Here is a 21,706-nt window from a genome sequence, read left to right as displayed (position 1 = left end):
TTTAGATATTGACTTCAAAACTTGTCATCGAATTTTATACAAATCAATATTTAAGAGGTTTTATATTATCTAATATCAAATGACAGTTTTGAGGTAGTTTTTAAAAATCATGGCTCAAGGTATTATAAAAATTTTGCCAATAAAGTTTCAAAATTAAATTGTGGAAAAAACAAGAGATCTAATCTTTTGATTAAACAATTTTTTGAAAGACTTTCATTTTGTAGAAAAATAAATACAAAACAAGATCACATGTATGATACACAAATTGAGTTTCTCTCTTAAAACAAGTTTGCTTGGAAAACAATATGGAAACTCCTTTAAGAATGAAACACAGACTTATCATATGACCCAGCAACTCTGCTCCTTGAACCCTACCCAAAATAATGAATATGCGTGTTCACACAGAGAAAAAACCATCATTCTAAATTAGAAATATAAATGCAGACTGAACTCAGAATAATAATGGAATTATCCACCATGTCCAAGTTGAGTTTAACCTAGGAATACAGGGATGTTTTATTCATCACTTTAACATATCCAATAAGAATATATATATAATGTAATAATCTCAATAGGTCATTGCAACTTTATTTCTAAACTAAAAAACAAATAAATGAACAAAAACATAAACAAACCCTAGACATTTGGGAAGAGTAAATTCTTCCTAAACATGACAAGGATATTCTATATTAAATAAGCAGCCAACATCATACAACATGGTAAATTACCTGACTGAAGGTCTCAATTCTCTGAACTTAAGAATCGCTTGGGGAAGTTTTAGGACTTTCTGATGCCTGAGACCTTCCCCTGACCAATAAAATCAGAATCTCAGAAGGTTGGGACTCTAGCAATTGGTACACAAGAAAGCTAATTAGAACTAAAGTAGGATACATATCATAACCATTTTTATATAACATTATTTTGGGAGTTCTGGTGCATACTTGTTTTAAAACAAGAAACAAATAAGAGATAAAAATATTGGCCAGGTGGAGATTAAAATCATCATTCATAAGCAATATGATTATGTACTTGGAAACCCCCAGGAGAATAAATTGAAATATTTGAGGAATTTTTAAGAGAATTTACTTACCTATAAAGGCAACTTTCCTGTGTATCAACAACAATACAAATTAGAAGATGTAATGATAAATATTTCATTTAGATTATTAGCAAAGAGAAAACAGAACTAACAAAAATTTTGTGGAATGTAGATAGAGGATATAATAAAATTTAGTTTGGAGAATATAGCCTAGACCTATGGTTTTCACATTGTACTTTTTGGAGTCTCAGGGCAAAGTTGACCTGGTGTGCAATGAAGAGGACAAGGGGTCTGAGTAAAAGGACCATAGGACCCCTACTCCTGCTTTAATTGAAGCAGCTCAACTTTTCTTGTTTTCAACGTTGAGTTTCTGCATTAGATTTTATTCGAAACAAGAGTTTTGCCATTCATAACAACTAAATGTTTGACAGCCTCTGGCCTCGATGAAGTGTTCTTTAAGAACACCCAGGTCTGGGGCACCAAGATGGCTTAGTGAGTTAAGTGTCTGACTTCAGTTCAGGTATGATCTTGGAGTCCTGGGATGGAACATCATGTGGGGCTCCCTGCTCAGTGGGGACTCTGCTTCTCCTTCTCCCTCTCCCCCTCCTCCTGCTCATGTTGTCTCTCTCTTTTGCTCATTTACTCTCTCAAATAATGTGGAAAACAGTGATGGCATTGGAGATCACGACAATGATAGTGTTGATGATGTTCATGACCCATTGGCATTTTGATGAGGTTGTTGATGTGGGAATAAAGAATAGGAAATGAAGGAGATGTTGATACTGGTGAGATATATATGGGATGCATATCATTTTGATAGTAGAGGTGGAGCTGTTCTGTGTGATGACTCATCCTTCTGCCAGTTGAGATGGAATTACAGGGGCCAGAATTTGCCTGGATGCCCTGTGTCAAATACCTTCTGCCAAGAAGAGAAGGCCTGACTGTTGGGTCTAGAGAATAGATAACACATTTGGGGCAGGGCAACCAAGGGAGTGGTTTTAAAGAGCAGGAGATGTTGGGGGAGGAGACTCAGGTTGAAACTCAGTCCCTAGCAAGGACTGCTTGGGCAGAGCAGGAAGCATGCCTAGCAACATTTATACCACCTCTGGCAGTTCTCAAAATTACACTGCTCTTGCATCTATTGCACATGTGCCAATAGATCCTGTCCCTGTGCATAGTGGAAGGAATAGAAGCAAATGGTATAAAAGACCATTCTGATCACTGACTGTATTAGTCAGAAATCCTCAAATTAAGCAAGATATTTGGGGCCTCATGATTTTACAATAAACTATCTGCTTCAATTCTTTTTTTTTTTTTCTACCTGCTTCAATTCTATATTTCTAGAACTGAACAAATAAACTCTGGTTTGTAGTAGCCCCACCAATACAAAGGACCCCCTAGTAGCCTAAGATCCTGCTTAAAGCAGCAAGTCATCTCTGTCTTTGTTACAATATAACACAGTAGAATTTATGGAACACATTTCCTGATGAAATAACAATATGGAACAGAAAACATGTCATAGATTCTATGAAATAAAATTCTTATTTTTTTCCAGGATAGTCACCATTTTGGACCCACATGAGGTTGAAATAAACACTATGAACAGCTTATAAGTGAGAACTAACAACTCAGAGTGTGAAGAATCAGAGGTGACCAGATGAGTTAGTTGTGTCCCAAGCTAAATGTCCTAATTTCAAAATTATTCATGTCTTCGGAGCAACGGAATAAACGTTCATTTTATTGAAGAGGTAGTGGTTCTAACATCCACCCAAATTCTGGACTGAAAATAGAAGATTATTAGCATTATAATTTATGTAAATTACTGCTCTATTCATATTAAAGTAATTGGTATCTTTCAGTCATATGCTAATTATTACATAAATAGATTATAAATAATCATGGGAAATTTCATTTTTTAAGCTGAAACCCTACCTATTTAAAGGGTCTATTGTCTTATTGTATAGAAAACATGGAAAGACTAACACTTTACGTTAACTATACTGGATTTAAAATTAAAAAATGAACAAAAACCTCTCCTATTTTGGTGTCAGTTTTTCAATAAAGTTTTGATTGGGGCAAAAAAAAATGAACAAAAACCATGAAAAGAATGATTCATGTGTTTCAATGATTTAAAAATAAAAATGCTCTTTGTTGTTCTAAAACACCTATTTGCTAAGGTTTGGTAGGTATATGATATACTTAAGATCTAGAGCAAGAATTCCCAATCTTACCAGAACTTCTTGAATATGTTTGTCTTTGAATATGGCAGTCTTGGAGAGGAAGAATGGGTATAAATTTCTCAAACTGAGTGCATCAAAATCACCTGGAAACCTTGTTAAACAAGGAGCTTCTGGGCTCCATCCTCTGAGCTCCTGAGTCAGTGGGTCAGAGCTGGGGCCGATGATTTGCATTTCTAAAAAGTTCCAGGTGATGCTGACACCTTTGGTCCTAGAATCAGTGCCTTCAAGGATGGAGGTGGGCCGGAGGACTGACTGAATGTGATCGCTTTTCTGGCTCTCTTTCCCCTGCTGGTGAGTAGATGCAGCATGTTTGGATCATGTCCTGTGTCAGAGGCCTTGCCTTTGCTTCTGCTGGTTGCTCTAGGGGCCTTGCCAACCAGGAAATTAGTCTATGCTTATTTATTCGTTTGTTGTTTACTTGATCTGACCTGAGCCAGGGGAGGCCAGTGTTTATGACTTCCAAGAGCCTTTCGGTCCTTAATTCAGAACTAGGCCAAGATAGGCAAGTTTCTTTGCAGTCTTCCTTTGCCAGTGGACAGCGTTTTTTCTAATCCACTCGTTCCACTGATATGCATCTTCAAGGGCTCTAGCTTTAGGCGGCATACCTGTATTTTATATGGCTAGTTTCTGCTTTTTATGACATCTTTTATTCCACTTTCTTTGGATTTCATTTGTAGTTCTGTGACTACAATTTCTCAATGTGAGTGCTTAGATTTTTTTTTTTTTTGCCTTCTTTTCTAATATAGACATTTAAGTTCCAACTTTCCACCTGGAGTGAGCTCAAGACTCAGTCTTCCTTTCCCAAAATGGCTGTTAAAACCCACACTTGTTGTTTGGGGAGAGCAGCCAATGCCATAGGGCAGCCAAAGCTGTTAGGGCTTGCTGACCACCCTGGCCTTCAGCTACTTTGTTTTTGTTTTCACTCCTGGGTAAATCCTTCTCAGATTTGTGTTTACAAGTCTACTTGTTATATTTCATAAATCATTCCTAGGAGTTTTGCAGAAAGAGGCTTTTTGAGATCTCTTTTCTATCATATTGCTAGAAATAGAAGTCCAGAGTTAGCACCGCAGATTGTGAGAATTTGATAATACCTACAAAGCCCTTAGCACCCTTATTATTAGCATACCTGCATCTCAGTGGATTACAAGTGGCAGAGGTAAGGAATGGAATGCTACAGGAAGCAAATCCTGCCAGGAGAAATAGTGACAGATGCATAAGAGATTGTGGTAAATTCATAATTTGATAAGATTTTGATAAAGGATTGAGGATCTACATTGTATGCTTCCTGAATAGCCCTAGAAAACTGACCCAATCAAGAGAAGTTTCTCATAAAGAGGGAGAAATCCTGGAATCAAATGCAGGGCTACCACATACAGCTGCTGGTGCTCTACAGGTACAACCCCAGAGGCACCAGTTGTAGATGGAGATGTCACAGCAGTTGAGATCAGACTGAAGACCCAAACCTCCAAGGTATGCATCTTGGCAAAGTTAAAAAGGAAGCAAGGATGTAGAAACAAGCTAGACATTTTTTTTAAAGGCAGTAATTGGGAGTGTCTCTGCTGCCTCACAGCTGCACATCCTGTGTTAAAAAATAAATTAATAGCTGAGAAGGAATGCTTAGTGTAACTTTGTTTCCTCCTGACATTGCATTTTCTCTCTGTCTGTCTGTCTCTCAGCCCTTGGATTCCTCCAATGATCATGTGGGTAAAAACAAGCTGTATTCCATCCCTCAAAACTATTTGAGGCAGAAGAACTAACCTCTTGTTGCCTGTCTTGGGATGGCTTATTCTCTTGTCTCCAGCAATGAACATCAGCTGCTTCCCACACTGTACTGTGTCACACAGCAGACATTTTTTTTTTTTCAGAATAGACCCAGAATCTGGTTGGAGGCTGTGGCCCTTGGGAGGGCTGGTGGGAGTGAGGCAGGTGTTCACCTTTAGACTTGAGGTATCAATCAATGATCAAGACAGTGCTAGTGGACCTGGGAACAGGTGGGGCCTCTTTACCTCAACCATGTGGAGGCCAATTATCATGACAGGGGCTCAAAGTCAGAACCAAAGGAATCCCAGGACAGGACAACCTCAGGATAGCTGGCACTGTGGTTTCCCTGCACTTAGGCTTTGAATCACCTTGGAGAATGTATGTCTTTGTTTCCCACACATTCAACTTCAGAGTGAAGCCTTTCAGAAAGATAAGACATTTTCCTCAAAATCAGAGAGGACCTAGATATCACCAGGCTGTTTCTGAAGTAGGCAAGAAGAGAACCACGTGCTCCAATTCCAATGGGCCTTTGCTAAAGGGTCAGGAAAGACAAATGGTAAAAGGATGGATGAGATGATGTGCTTTAAGATGCTGGACCCAGCCTGGGCTGCCCAGATTACTTTGTGGGTATCTTTTTCTGTGGAGTACTGAGAGAGCCAGTGGGTAAATCAGTTAGGGGACCCAAGTTTGGGGCTCCATGTGACCTTGTAACCATGGGGATCAAATCAGGACACACCCCTCCCCTCAAAGTAGCATGACTACCTTATGACTTACTGTGGGCACCAGTGATGGTTTTACTTCTGTCTTGGGTAAACTTGAGTGAAGAGGCAAGTTAAAGAGCCTCTTAATATATGTCCAAATACTGCTGTTTGATTACTTCTTTGGCTTTTTTCAGGAGTTAATGGGAATCTGAGAAAGGGAGTGGGGCAGGGGCTGGGGTCTCCAGTGATTCTGTTCCAACCATCTGAGGTCATAATGGGTAGAACATTAACTGCAGGAGAGAAGGGAACAACATATAGACACATCCACCCAGGATCCTGATCAATACTGAGTGGGAATAGAGGCTTTTAAATGATGAGGATAGTATTTGGGATCTAAAGATCATGTTCATCAACAAAACGGTCATTGCAGATGAGTTATATTGTTAAGCTATACACAGAACAATTACCATTGGAGCACTTTGCAAAGTAAGCCATATATGATATTGTATTTGCTCACCGTAACTGCCATTTAGAAAGTTTACTGTGAATTCAACTCTTTGTGCAAATTATTCTTACCACCTCTCTATGGAAAAGACATTGCTCTTTTCGCCATTTTTTTTTAAATAGATGAGGTAACTGAAGTCCCAGAAGGGCAAATAACTTGTCCAGAGTCACACTCAGCTGGTGGTTCAAGCAGGAACTCTAATCCAGTTCTGAGTTTATCACCCAAGTTTTTAACCACAATGTGAAACTATCTCACAGCAGACCTAGGTAAGGGCTAAGAGCGGCATTTCAGGACAGAATATTTTGGTTTATATTAGGTTGAACTATGTGAAATTGTTGATATTTTATCATTTATGACTTATAAAAATGACAATGTCATATGCTCCAAACTAATAGAGACTAAGTGAATTAACCAATTTTACCTAGGTAGTAAGTATTCTCCTAAGACCCTAAACCCAAGTTCTTTGTACCAATCTGCTCAATCCAAAAGTCAGTGTCTAATTTACTCCCAAATACCTAAAGGTTGCCACTCTTGGGGTCTTGTCACTTTGTGGGGTAAGGGGTTGGGACAAAGATACAGGAGTGCTGATTGTAAAGCATACCTCAATAGAAGCCTTGTGATGAGGCTCTGAGATGGGAGGGCAAAGTCCTAGATAGCCCACGTTCCCTACAGGGGGAGCAGCTCATGGAGAGGGAGGGAAAATGCTGTGCCTTCAGGGAACTTTACATAGTTGTACTTTTTTATTTTTTTAGAGATATATAAATATATCTATAAAAGAGAGAGAGAGAGAGAGAGAACAGGGGGCAGAGACACAGGCAGAGGGAGAAGCAGGCTCCATTCAGGGAGCCCAACATGGGACTCGATCCCGGGTCTCCAGGATCAGGCCCTGGGCTGAAGGGGGCGCTAAACCGCTGAGCCACCTGGGTATCCCTAGTTGTACTTGGTTATACCATTAGCCTTTGACTGGAGAGTTGGGGGGGCGGGTTGGGGGGGAATATCACAAAGTGCCTGAAAATGTTAGAAGCTTTTGTCCTTCAGAGCAGCGTTTAGTTATTTTAAGCAATGAAGTGACATAGTCACATCTGTACTTAGAGGACCCACCTGGGTGGTTCAGCTGGCTAAGTTGCTGCCTTTGGCTCAGGTCATGATCATCAGGTTCTGGGATGGAGCCCTGAGTCAGGTTCCTTGTTCAGTGAGGAGTCTGCTTTTCCCTCTGCCTCTCCCTCTGGCTTATGCTCTTTTTCTCTCACTCACTCTCTCAAATAAAATCTTGAAGAAGAATAAGATGATGAAGATGACCAAGAAGAAGACCCTCCCTGTATGTGCATGCAGGCTGGATTAGAACGGTGTGCTCACCCAGAGGACTAGTTAAGTGAAATCCAGACAGGACGTGATACACATCTGGCCTAAGTTGCAGGGAAAAAAAATGCAGGAGTGACTTGAGACTATTTAGAAAGTAGTATTGACAAGGCTTGGTGACCAATTTGGAAGCAGGGAGCATTCTTCAAATGACAAATGTGTTTGGAATTTACACATAGATTCTCAGCCCTAACCAGTTATAAACTTCCAGAAGAAGGAAGAACGAAACCTCTACAATAAAGAGCTCCAGGCCACAAAGAATTATTCCTCTTTAAGAAAGACAGTAACAAGGGAGGAATCTTGCAACCTGGAGATCAGCCATGAAAGATGTCTCCCCACTTGTGACAAGACCAACATCCTATGATATATACTGACCTAACGTATTGGCTAAGATCCATTTGGATTGATGACTATGTTTCATGTGTTGTCAGACACTTTGATCACTCCTACTGTTTTACTAATGGACAAGCCAACTGATCTATTTTATTGGTGTGAGAACACTATGCAAGATACTTATGTTCTGTTTCCTTAGTTACTCATTAGAAAATAGGTTTTTGAACATCTCTCAATCCTTGAGATTAAAGGAAGTTGAGATCCCATAATCACAGAAGGATAAGATTTACTCAAGGTATTGAATGCCCACAGAAAAAGAGGAAAGTTGAGAAACACTTTGGGCAGGGTGGTAGTGTTTATTGGTTTATTTAGTGGTTATTGGAAGAGAAGGCAGGTATAGCTCTTCTGGAACCAGCCTGGACCTCAAACTATCCATCTCATTTGCTTTCAGCCTTATGTCACCTTGTGTACTGGTGCAAATTGTTCCCATTGTTGGAATCTTGTGATCATGTGTATGGTATGACAGCCTCTCTGTAGCAAGTGGCAAGAGGGGTTATAGACAGATTTGTCCCACTGACTACCAATATAGTGAAATACAATAAAAAAAAAAAAGTAATTCTGTATATACCAAAAGGAAAGTACTGGGACTTTTCTTGGGATTGAAGTGGAGTCAAAACTTAACCTTCCAAAAGAAACTTTGTCTTTTTTTCCTCTTTATTTTTTTGTAAACAAGGGCATCCAGCCTTTCTCTGTTGAAAAGTGAGTTAAAAGGAGGCTGTGTTAATATTAGACATGTCCTTCCGACAGTTAGTAAAGCAAATTTCTAAAGACTAGGCCTTAAAAATATTATACCCATCTAAAACTTGTTTATGGAAACCTTTATTTCTCTTCCCTGTGTGGTCTATATAGTTGCATAAGGATTTTCATTTTGTAACCAGTCTAACACAGCGGCTGAAAACTTAAGCAAATGTTTCCTCCTCTTGTCTGTTGGACAAAATAAATGGAAAGAGCACAGACACTTGAGAAGCAGGGTGAAAGGGGTTGGCAGATTATCTAGGAAGAATTGCTTGGGAGTTAAGAGATATTGTCCAGGCTAGAAAGGGTAATTTTTTTCTAGAAAAATGTTCAAACTTGAATGTACATACAAATCACTAAATTCTGATGCAGTAGGTCTGGGTTGTGTCTTGAAATGCAGCGTTTCTAAAAATCTCCCAGGCAATGTTGCTGCTGGTCTTAGCACCACAATACACAGCAAGATTCTGGATTATAATCTGTCTCCCCTTCACTCACCATTCCCCTGGAGAAGAGTCTAGCCCAATGGGAAACCAGTGAGTTGATAGTAGAAAGAGCAATTATTTGCAAAATACCTGCTCTTTGTCAGGAACTGTGCCAAGGACTTTCTCTTCCCTATCTTGTTTATATAAACTAGAACATTACCCTTATTTGAGAGAGAAGAAAATTGTAGTACAAGGGTTTTTGGTTGCCTGTCCACTGTGTTACAGTGTGAATAAAGGATGACCACATTCACGATACTGGGCATGGTGCCATGAATGTAATAAAACATAATATATTGATGTGATTCTATGGCTGGTCAGGCTCATGTTTTTCCAAGGTGAAATAAATCTTACCAAATCTGTTCAAGCCTACCTCTGTTTGGATACCTCAGCTTAGGAATTGGTTCAATGAGTACACTATTTCTGCTAGATCAAAATATCAAAGTTCACCCTCCAGACTGCCCAAACTTCTCAGGGACTTTCCTTAGCATCACCCCCCTAAAAGAAAAAGTCTTTGAAGTCTGGAATGATTCATAGGATTGAGTCATATATTTATACAGTGTATAACTTATATAAACAAAGATGTTGGTCCTTGTGATAAGGAATAACGAAAGCCTACAAACCCACAACTGCCAAAGCCAAATTACAGAGAAGGAATTCAACCCATTTCTGGTGCTCTTCACTCTTTTGTGTTCAACCAATTATCATTTACTTCTTTCAAGGATGGTGCCTTTGGTGGTGTGTTTAAAGGTCTTTGCCATTCCCAAAGATTCATCTATAATGATCTCCTATGTTACCCTCTAGGAACTTTATAGTTTTGTAATTTACGTTTGGGTCTATGATCCTTTTGAGTTAATTCTTGTGAAGGATGTAAGATCTATGTCTAGATTCATTATTTCATATATGGATATCCAGTTCTAGCACCATGTTTTTGAGAAGACTATCTTTGCTCCTTCATATTGCTTCTACTCCATTGTCGAAGATCAGTTGACTCTATATGAGGCCTGTTTCTGGGCTCTGTATTCCATTTTGTTGACCTATTTGTCTATTCTTTCACCAGTACTACTCTCTTAATTACCATAGCTTTATCAGAAGTCTTGAAGTCAGTACCAGACTTACAAATATGTTCTACAATATTGTTATTATAATGCTATTCCAGATCTTTTGCTTTTCCCTATAAGCTTTAGAACCAGTTTGTTGGGGCAGCTTGGGTGGCTCAACGGTGCCCAGGGTGTGATCCTGGAGACCCGGGATTGAGTCCCATGTCGGGCTCCCTGCACGGAGCCTGCTTCTCCCTCTGCCTGTGTCTCTGCCTCTCTCTCTCCTTCTCTGTGTCTCTCACAAATAAATAAAATCTTAAAAAAAAGGAATCAGTTTGTTGATATTCCCAATATAACTTGCTGGAATTTTGATGAGGATTGCATTGAATCTGTAGATTAAGATAGGAAGAATGGACATTTTGACAATATTGGGTCTTCTTATCCATGAATATGGAATATCTCTCCACTTATTTAATTCTTTGATTTTCATCAGAGTTTTGTAGTTTTTATCATACAAATCTTATAATTTGTTAGATTTATATCTAAGTATATAATTTGCTGTTTTTAATTTCAAATTCCACTTGTTCGTTGCTAGTGTATAGGAAAGAAACTGACTTTTTAAAAATATTTTACTGATTTGAGAGAGAGAGCATAAATGGGAGGGAGGGACAGAGAGGAAGAGGGAGAAGCAGATTTCCTGCTAAGCAGAGAGCCCAACGTAGGGCTTGATACCAGGACCCTGAGATCATGACCTGAGCCAAAGTCATGCTCAACCAACTGAACCACCCAGGTGCCCCAGTGATTGACTTTTAAGTATTAACCTTGTATCCTGCAACCTTGCCATAATTACTTATTACTTCTAGTTTTTTTTTTAAATCAATTCTTCCAGATTGTCTACATAGGTAATCATATCATCTGCAAACAATGACAGTTTTATTTTTTTCCTTCTCAATATGCATATCTTTTCTTTTTCTTGTTTTAAATTGCATTAGCTAGAACTTCCAGTATGATGTTGAAAAGAAGTGGTAAGGTGGGATTGATGGAAGCTTAGACGTTGCAGAAGAAAGAAATGAACTTGAAGACACAGCAAAAGAAATTACCTAAGATAAAAGAGAAAAAAATACTGAAGAAAAAAATGATCAGTGGGATTTATCCCAGGTATAAAAGTCTGATTTGACACCTGAAAATTAATTTTTAAAAGATTTTATTTATTTATTCATGAGAGACACCTAGAGGCAGAGACATAGGCAGAGGGAGAAGTAGGCTTCCTGCAGAGAGCCTGATGCGGGCTTGATCCTAGGACTAAGTGTATTTTTTAAATCTTACATGTTGTAGTTTTCTTCAGAAATTCAATCTGAATCTTTTTAAAAATACTATGCGTGCCTCCACTTAACAGACTCAATCTTTCCTCTAGCTTTTGGGATATAGAGAACATAATGATAACTATTTTAATGTTCTGGCCTGCTAATGCTGACAACTTTGGATTGGTTTTGATTGATTGTTCATCATTATGGGTCAGATTTTCTTGATCACCTGAATGCCTGGTAATTTTTTATTTGATAAAAAAAACATTATGAATTTTACCTTGCTTGATGCTGGATACTTTTGTGTTTCTATAAATACTCTTGGTGTTCTGGGATACAGAGTTCTTGGGAAACACTTTTATTCTTTTAGGTCTTGCTCTTAAGCTTTTTCCCTCCAGCTTTACTGAGGTATAGCTGACAAATAAAATTATAAGACATTTAAAGTGACTTTATGATGATTTGATGCTCATACTACACATTGTGAAAAGATTTTGCCATCTAGTTAATTAACACATCCATCACCTGAGGATTTATCTTTTTGTTTTTTCTTTTGGTGGGAAGATTTAAATTCTACTTCCTTAGCAAATTTCAATTATATAATATGGTGTTACCAACCAAATAGTCACATGCTTTGCATTAGATTTTTAGAAATTAGTCATCTTTGATCTGAAAGCTTATACCATTTACCACCTTCTCCCTCTTTCCTCCAATCCCCACCTACTGGCAACCACTTCTTTTGCTCTGTATGTATGTGTGTGTGTATATGTATGCACACTTGTGTATATGTGTACATACCTTCTTAGAAAGAGATGTATTATAAGGTATCCACTTATATGGGTGCTTAGAAGTTCCATGATCTGCCATCTGCAAGCTGGAAACCCGGGAAGCCTGAAAGCTTGACAGCTGATGCTGTGGATTCCAGTCTGAGTCTGAAGGCCTGAGAACTGGGAATGCTGAGGGCAGAAGATTGATGTCCCAGCATGTACGGTCAAACAAGTAACCTTTTTATTCTTTTTAGGCCCTCAACAGATTAGCTGATGTCCACCCACGCAGGGAATGACCATCTATGTAACTCAGTCCACTCATTCAATTGCTAATCCCTCCAGAAACACCCTCACAAATACCCAGAAATAATCTTAAATCAGCCATCTGGGCATCACATGGCCTGGTCAAGCTGACACATAAAATTAACCATCACAGAGCAGAAGCAAGACTCATTACATTCTAGTTCTCAGAGTTTTCGAGTTCATGAAACCCTCCTGCTTCATACTGTCTATAACATAGCCTAGCTAATCGCTCTAGCCTGAGCTGACTCAGAGTCATTGATGGGGGCTTGGTGACCTTGCGTCTCCTCCCTAGGCTTATTTCTCTTCTCTTCATCCTTCTATATCAGTCATTTAGTAAATATTTAGTGAGTACCTACTTACTATGTGCCAGACACTATGGTAGGCACTGGAGATAGGGCAACAAACAGACTTAGGGATTATATTCTAGTGGATATTTCTGGAGCACTTACTGGGGCCTGCTGGCAAAGCACCTGACCTATGTTATCTTACTTAGTTCTTACTTCATAGGATTGACGTGAAGTTTATCTTTACATAGATAAGAAAACTCAGACCATAGAATCACTGAGGAATGAAACAGGGTTGTGAACCCAGGCAGTCTGACTCCAGATTTGCTTTTAATGTCACAGATTCTGACAAAACTCAGACAAAGGTTCAGATTCAGACAAAACTCAGCCTGGAGATGTATTTGCTTTGATTCCCATCTTTGTGTGAAATATTAAATCTGAGTTTCTGAAAATTGAGTTTGCTATAGTCCCCACTGTTTCAATACTTTCACACCCAGGCTACTTCTTTTATTCATCTGTTTGACCCCTGAGGGCATTTGGATTTGGATTTCTGCCCACTTCTATCCTACTTTCTTTCCAGGGTAATTTTGTACATCATCCTCTCAGATCTCTACTAGCTATTCCTCAAGTGACTTCTTTATTACAACACACCCCAACTTTTGCTCCTTTTCTCTTGTCCATTTTTCCTTAATTTCCTGACAAGTTACCTCTTTCAAAAATTTATCTATTTCCTCTGGTTTAGAGCCCTATCCCCATTGGCCAATTGTGGCTCATTACCTCTAAGATTACTGGGGATAAAATTATAGCATTAAGAAGGAAGTGAAAATGGACATAATACAGATTCCTTAAATGTCTAAAACCTTTGAAAAATCCAATCTATTTCTTCAGATCTCAAATAAAACTAAATAAGAGAACAGAAGCTATCATTTTAACTTTTCTCCCCCATCAAAATTTCAAACTTTCAAATATACAATACAGTAGCATAACTATACCCACCATGCTGTATGTTACATCCCCATGACTTATTTTATAACTGAAAATTGTACCTTTTGATTGGTTTCACTTGTTTCTCCCACCCCCCACTCCTGACATCCATCTGCCAATCACCAATCTGTTGTCTGTATCTATATACTCAGGATTTTGTTGCCGTTCTGCATATCAGTGATATTATATGGCATTTGTCTTTCTCTGACTGACATATTTCATGTTGCAAATGGCAGGATTTCCTTTTTTTAATGGCAGAATAATCCATTGTATGTGTATGTACTACATTTTTTGGAAACATAATTGACAGCATTCTATTAGTTTCAGCTATGACAATACAGTGATTACACATTTTTATATATTGTGAACTGATCAACCCAATATGTCATCATTAAAAATGAACGCATTATTTATTATAATTTCATACTGTACATTACATTCCCATGACTGAGTTGTGTTTTTATTTTACTTAGTTATTTTATAATTGGTAGTTTGTATCTCTTGACCCCCTTTACCCATTTTGTACCATCCCTCCCCTAACATCCTTTACCTCTGGCTATCACCACCACTCTATTCTCTGTATCTATGAGTCTAGGTTTTGTTTTGTATTATTTATTTGTTTTGTTTTTTATTTTAGATTACACTTCTAAATGAAAAAAAATGCAGTATTTGCCTTTCTCTGTCTTTTTTCCACTTACATAATACCCTCAAGTTCTATCCATGTTATCACAAATGGAAAGTTTCATTTTTTAAGACTGAAATGTATTCCATTGTGTGTGTGTGTGTTTGTGTGTACATCTTCTTTATCCATTCATCTATTGATGAACACTTAGGGTGCTTCCATATCTTGGCTCTTGTAAATCTGCAATGAACATAAGGATGCATGTATCTTTTCTAATTGGTGTTTTCCTTTTTTTCAGATGAATACCCAGTAGTGAAATTGCTAGACCATATGGTAGTTCTAGTTTTAGTTTATTGAGGAAACTTCTACTCTTTTTCATAGGGTTTACACTAGTTTATATTTACTCCAGTGGTGAATGAGGGTTCTCTACATCCTGACCAACACATACATACATATATATATATATATTTTTTTTTTTTTTTTTTTGCTGCTAGCATTCTGATGTTTGTGAGGTGATATCTTACCATATTTTTTATTTGCACTTCCCTGATAAATGGAGAGAATCTTTTCATGTTCCTGTTGGCCATCTTTATATCCTCTTTGGAAAAAGTCTATTGAGATCCTTAGCTCATTTTTTTATTGTATTATTTGGGTTTTTTATTGTTATGGGGTTATATGAGTTATTTCTATATTTTGGATATTAACCCCTTTTGGATATATGATTTGCAGATCTCTGTTCAATAGGTCAGCTTTTCATTTTGTTGATGGTTTCCTTTGCTGAGCAAAAGCTACTTAGCTTGAGAGAGTTCTATTTGTTTATTTTTGCTTTGTTAACCTTGCTTTTGGAGTCAGATGCAAAAAAAAAAATTTTTTTTTTTGCTAAGATCAACACCAAGAAGCTTACTGCCTATGTTTTCTTCCATAATTTTAATTGTTTCAGGTCTTAGCATTCAAATCTTTAATCCATTTTGAGTTAATCTCTGTATATAGAATAAGTTAGTGGTCTAGTTTTATTCTTTTAGATATAGATAGCTAATTTTCCCAACACCATTTATTGAAAAGACTGTCTCTTACCCATTGTATATTCTTGACTTCTTTGTCATAAATTAACCATATGTGTGTGAGATTAATTTTAGGTGCTCTGTTTTGTTCTACCAATATGTATATGTCTGTTTTTGTGCAGGTACCATACTGTTTTGATTACTATAGTTTTATAGTATAGTTTGAAATCAGAGATTGTGAAACCTCCAGCTTTGTTTTTCTTTCTCAGATTGCTTTGGCTACTTGGGAGTCCATATCTATAGGTTGCTTTGGACATTTTAACAATATTCTTCAATCCATGAACATGGAATATCTTTCTATTTATTTTTTTCAGTTTCTTTAATCAGTGTCTAAGAGTTTTCATTGTAGAGGTCTTTCATCTCCTTAGTTAAATTTATTCCTAGGTATTTTATTGTTTTTGATGCAACTGTAAATGGTATTTTCTTAATTTCTTTCTGATAGATTATTATAAGGGTATGGGAATGCAACCAATTTCCGTATATTAATTTTGTATTAATTTTGTATCCTACAAGTTTACTGAATTATTAGTTGTAACAGTTTTGGTCTTTCTGGCTATCTGCAATATCATGTCAACTACAAATGGTGACCATTTTACATTTTCCTTTCCAATTTGGATGCCTTTTATTTCTTGTCTAATTGCTGTGGCTAGGACTTCCAATACCATATTGAATAAAAGTGGGGAAAGTTGGCATCCTTGTCTTGTTCCTGATTTTAAAAGAAATGCTCTTGGGTTCTACAGTTGAGTGTGATGATGAGTGTGGCTTTGTCATATATGGCCTTTATTATGTTGATATACATGTCTTCCGTACCCACTTAGTTGAGAGTTGTTATCACAGATGGATGTTAAATTTTGTCAAATGCTTTTTCTGCATCTGTTGAGGTGATCATGCAGTTCTTAATCTGTTAATGTGTGTCATATTGATTTGTGGGTATTAAACTATTCTTGCATCCCTGCAATAAATTCCACTTGGTCATAGTATATGAACCTTTTAATACATTGTTGAATTTGGTTTGCTAATATTTTGTTGAGGACTTTTGCATCTACTTTCATCAGGCATATTGGCCTGTACTTTTCTTGTTTCTGTAGTGTCTTCATCTAGTTTTGGTATCAGGGTAACGCTGGCCTTGTTAAATGAGTTTATGAGGAAGAACACTTCCTCTTTTTTGGAAGATTTTGAGGATAGTTATTAAATATGCTTTGAATGTTTGGTAGAATTCACCAGTGAAGCTGTCTTGCCCTGGACTTCTGTTTGGGAAATTTTTGATTACTTTCAATCTTCTTTCTACTAATTAGCCTATTCAGATTTCCTATTTCTTCATGATTCAGTATTGAAAGATTATGTTTTTAGGAATGTACCCATTTCTTCTAGGTTGTCCAATTTGGTGTGTAATTGTCATAGTAGTCTTGTATGATCCCTTTTACTTCTGTGATATCAGTTGTAATTACTCTTTCATTTCTAATTTTATTATTTGGATCTTCTCTTTTCTTGAGTGTGGCTAGAGGTTTACCTATTTTTGTTTGTCTTTTCCAAGAACCAGCAGCTTTTAGTTTCATTGATCTCATTTTTTTTCAGTCTCTATTTTATTTATTTCTGCTCTGATCCTGCTCCCTTTATTCTACTAACTTTGGGCTTGTTTCTTTTTTCTAGTTTCTTTAGGTGAAAGATTGTTTCAGATTTTTCTTGTCTGTTGAGGTTGGCCTGTATTGCTGTGAACTTTCCTCTTAGAACAGTGTTTGCTACATTCCATAGATTTTGGAAAATTGAGTTTCCATTTTCACTTATCTTAGGTTTTTTTTTTTATCCTTTGACACATTGGTTTTTCAGTAGCATGTTGCTTAGGGTCCATCTGTTGTAATTTTTTTCCATTTGTCTACTTTTAATTGACTTCTAGTTTCATACCATTGTGGTTAGAAAAGATGCTTGATATGATTTCAGTTGTCTTTAATTTGAGGCTTGTTTTGTAGTCTAACATGTGATCTGTCCTGGAGAACGTTTCATGTGGACTCTAGAAGAATGCACATTGAGTAGGTTTGGGATGAAATATTCTGTATTTATCTGTTAAGTCCACCTGGTCTAATGTATTGTTTAAGGAAGGATATTGTTTCCTTAATGATTTTCTGTCTGGGTGATCTACTGGTGTAAGGGGGGTATTAAAATCCCCTCCTGTTATTGTTACTGTCCTTTTCTACCTTGTCAGTTAATACTTGTTTTATATATTTAGGTGACCCTGTGTTGAGTGCATATTTACAAATGGTGCATCTTCTTGGATTGATGCCTTTATCTTTATGGAACACCCTTTTTTGTCTCTTGTAATCTTTGTTTTAAAGTCTATTTTGTCTGATATGAGAATTGATACTACACCTTTCTTTTCATTACCACTTGTTGGGAAAACCATCCCTTCACTTTCAGTTTGCATATGTCCTTAGATCTGAAGTAAGTCTCTTGTGGGCAGTGTATAGATGACCCTTGTTTTTTTTGTTTTTTTTTTTTAATTTTTATTTATTTATGATAGGCACACAGTGAGAGAGAGAGAGAGAGAGGCAGAGACACAGGCAGAGGGAGAAGCAGGCTCCATGCACCGGGAGCCTGACGTGGGATTCGATCCCAGATCTCCAGGATCGCGCCCTGGGCCAAAGGCAGGCGCTAAACCGCTGCGCCACCCAGGGATCCCAGATGACCCTTGTTTTTATGCATTCAGTTAACCACTCTATGTCTTTTGATTAGAGTATTTACATTTAAAGTAATTATTGATAGGTATGTACCTATTGCTATTTGTTGATTATTTTCTTGTTATTTTTTAGTTCTCTCTTCTCCTCTCTTTTCATTTGTGACTTGATGGTTTTCTTTAGTGTAATGTTTGGGTTTCTTTCTGTTAATTTTTTTATGTATCTATTGCGTTTTTTTGGCTTTTCGGTTATCACGAAGTTCATATATATTGATGTATATCTATTATTGATGTATATCTGTTTCAAGCTGATAAAATGTATTAAAAATACATGTTACATTTTATCAGCTTGAGTGACTCAAGCGTTACATTTTTACTCCCCTACCCCTACAATGATTTATGGTTTTTTTGTTTTTGTTTTTGTTTTTTTAATTCACGAGACACCCACAGAGAGAGGCAGACATAGACAGAGGGAGAAGCAGCTTCCGTCTGGGAAGCCTGATGCAGGACTTGATCCCAGGACCCTAGGATCATGACCTGAGCCAAAGGCAAATGCTCAACCACTGAGCCACCTGGGTGCCCCATTGTTTTATGTTTTAACATCATATTTTACATCTTTTCATTTTCTATATCCCTTGAGTACTTGCTGTGGTTGATTTGCACTATTTTTGCCTTTTAACCTTTATGCTAGCTTTTTAAAAGTGGCTGATCCACTGCCTTTATTGTATGTTTGGTTTTACCAGTGTGATACTTTCTTTTGTATACTTTATTTTTAGTTAAGGTCTTTTCTACTTAATGAAGACCCTTTAGCATTTCTTGTAAGGCTGCTTTCGTGGTGATGAACTCCTTTAGTTTTGGCTTGTCTGGGAAACTTTTTATCTCTCCTTCAACTCTGATAACTTTGCTTAGAAGACTATTCTTGGTTATGTTTTTTTCCCTTTTCTTTCAGCACTTTAAATATATCCTGCTGCTCTCTTCTGGCCTGAAAAGTTTCTGCTGAGAAATCTGATAGAAGGTGACCTAGCTCTTACCAAGTTACTCTTCTTCTTGCTCCAGGAATGCACATGCTTGTTCATTTTTGTGTTTGCCAATCAGTCATTCCTCATACAGAGCATTGTCAGGCTCCAAATGAGGCTCTGCAAACACGAGGGCAAGTAAGACTCAACCACCTCCTCAAAGGGCTTCTAATCCAAGATAGTGTTCTCCACCCTTGTAATCCTGTGGCACAAATGATGAATGATTGTTCATTCATTTGTCAGCCTGCCACTTATAATCCTGGATGCATCCTCTTCTTCCTTTCCCTCTTAAGAGAGAACAGAAGGCCAATGGATGAGAGGACTATTATTTGAGAGAGAACTTTTATCCTAATTTACAGAAAATTATTTTTAAGGTATGTTGTTACCTAACTTATGTGTAAGTAGTGAATGATGTGGGTTGTGCTGATGTGACTTGCAGGCAAGAATATGAAATTTAGAGGCTCGTGTGGCACTGCTTGTTTGAAATGCCCTTTTCTGTTTTATTTAAATGAATACTCAGGGCTTCAACTAGTTCTCATGTTCCCAAGAAAAGCAACTCCCAAATGAGGAGCCTCTCACCCTTTTGAGGAGAGGATTTGACATCTGACTTCTTACCTTTGTGTTGAGTAGATATCATAAAATATAAAGGAACTGGGAATATTGGCCAGAAGAAGAGAGTGTTAGAGAAACTATGACAGGAGAAGAGAGGTTTATTTTCTTGGTTCCAGGAGAATAGCACCAATGAGAGAAAGCTACAAGAGGTATATTTCACACCCACATGATTTGTTCCCCAAAGCAGTGTGGTCAGCACTGAAATAGGAAACTCTCTGCTGCAGGAGAAAGAACCCCAACAGGAGGATGCCTGAGTGGCTCAATGGTTGAGCATCTGCCTTCAGCTCAGGGTATGATCCTGGGTCCTGGGATGGAGCTCCACATTGGGCTCCCCACAGGGAGCCTGCTTCTCCCTCTGCCTGTGTCTCTGCCTCTCTCTGTGTGTCTTTCATGAATAAATAAATAATCTTTAAAAAAAACTCCAACAGAAACAAGATGATCAAGACAAAGGAGGGGGATGCCTGAATGGCTCAGTGGTTGTAAACTTATATTTACACAAATGTAAATTAAAAATGGATTAAAGATAAATGTGATACTTGAAACCATAAAAATCCTAGAAAAGAGGGATGTCTGGGTGGCTCAGCGTCTGCCTTTGGCTCAGGTTGTGTTCCTGGGGTCCTGGGATCAAGTCCTGCATCAGGTTCCCTGCAGGGAGCCTATTTCTCCCTCTGCCTATGTCTCTGCCTCTCTCTCTGTGTCTCTCATGAATAAATAAATTTTTAAAATCTTAAAAAAAAATACAAAGGAGGAATGTAATGAGGGTGAAAGGAGCCAGTGATGGAATGCCTTTGGTCACCCCTAGATTCCCATTATATTGTTAAATATCTCCATCCCTGTTTTTTCTGCCAATATGGCTGATCTTCCCAGTGGGAGAGCTCTGAGGGCCATGTGGTGATGTGAGTGTTGGTGCCTCAGGTCACAGACAGTAGCTGAGCCATCTACTTGGGTGAGAGCCTTCTCATTCACAGGGACTTGAGCGTACTCCAGGGACCTGGGAGAGTTGATTGGCTGCTGGAGTCCGATGCTGGCCTTAAACCAGAGATGGGGAAGAAGAGGGCCTGTGGAGCTCCCTCCCAAACCCCAGAGTCTGAGGGGAGTGACCACCCCTCACCAAAAGAAGTGAGGCTGCTGGACTGAAGAAGGAGGAGTTGGTCATGGACAGGTAGAAAGAGAAGACACTGTATCTCTAACACTGATCAGAAGAATTGAAGATGTATACTTGTTGTGGGGTTGGTTGGCTTTTTTTTTTTTTTTTTTTATTCCACATGAGGGTGGTGCAGGGGTCATCAGCTCTTTAACGTTCCCTGTTAATTATCCAATTCTACCCTTTCACCTACCACAACAGCCCTCAACACCATTCTCTCCAACTTAGAGATTCCCCTCCTCCTCAGTTCTTCCACCTGATTGTCTTACACAAAATGGGAAAACCGGTCTGACAGGTAGGATGGAGGAGGGGACAGGGAAACTGTGTGTATGTGTGTGTGTTTGTGTGTGTGTGGTGAGTGTGGGGAAGTTTAGAACACTAGCAACGTCATTGCTTTATCTCATCACGTCAAGAAAATCTGAATTCTTCCAAGTTGGAAAAATACTGAATTCCCAGTCCTGGAGGACAGGCCATGCTCCTAGGATATTAGGGACGTGGAGGTTTACAGACTCAATACCCTGCTGCCATATTGGAACTTTATACAAGTCTACTTCATGTTTCTTGAAGAGGGAATTTCTCTTCTTACCTGCTATCAAGGGTGTTGCTAATAATTTAAACCTAATTCAGTTTGCATAATGGTCTGGCACATCTGGGACTGCAGCTTCAATGGCCAGATTTGATAGGCTATACAC

The 21,706-nt window shown here is 38.1% G+C and overlaps 2 long non-coding RNA genes across 4 annotated transcripts in view; both read left to right on the top strand.

The window, feature by feature from the left end:
- The window catches only part of LOC144292966 (uncharacterized), a 412,082-nt gene that overhangs the window by 205,365 nt on the left and 185,011 nt on the right, over positions 1-21,706 (top strand). The window lies entirely within an intron of this gene.
- On the top strand, positions 5,926-9,574 carry LOC144292964 (uncharacterized). The gene is made up of 2 exons (XR_013360386.1): positions 5,926-6,227; positions 7,523-9,574. It is a non-coding gene; the product is annotated as an uncharacterized LOC144292964 (long non-coding RNA).

This window comes from Canis aureus, chromosome 21, assembly GCF_053574225.1.
Source record: "Canis aureus isolate CA01 chromosome 21, VMU_Caureus_v.1.0, whole genome shotgun sequence".
NCBI lineage: Eukaryota > Metazoa > Chordata > Mammalia > Carnivora > Canidae > Canis > Canis aureus.
Note: the sequence above shows the minus strand (reverse complement) of the source record. Positions and strands in the feature narration are given on the sequence as shown.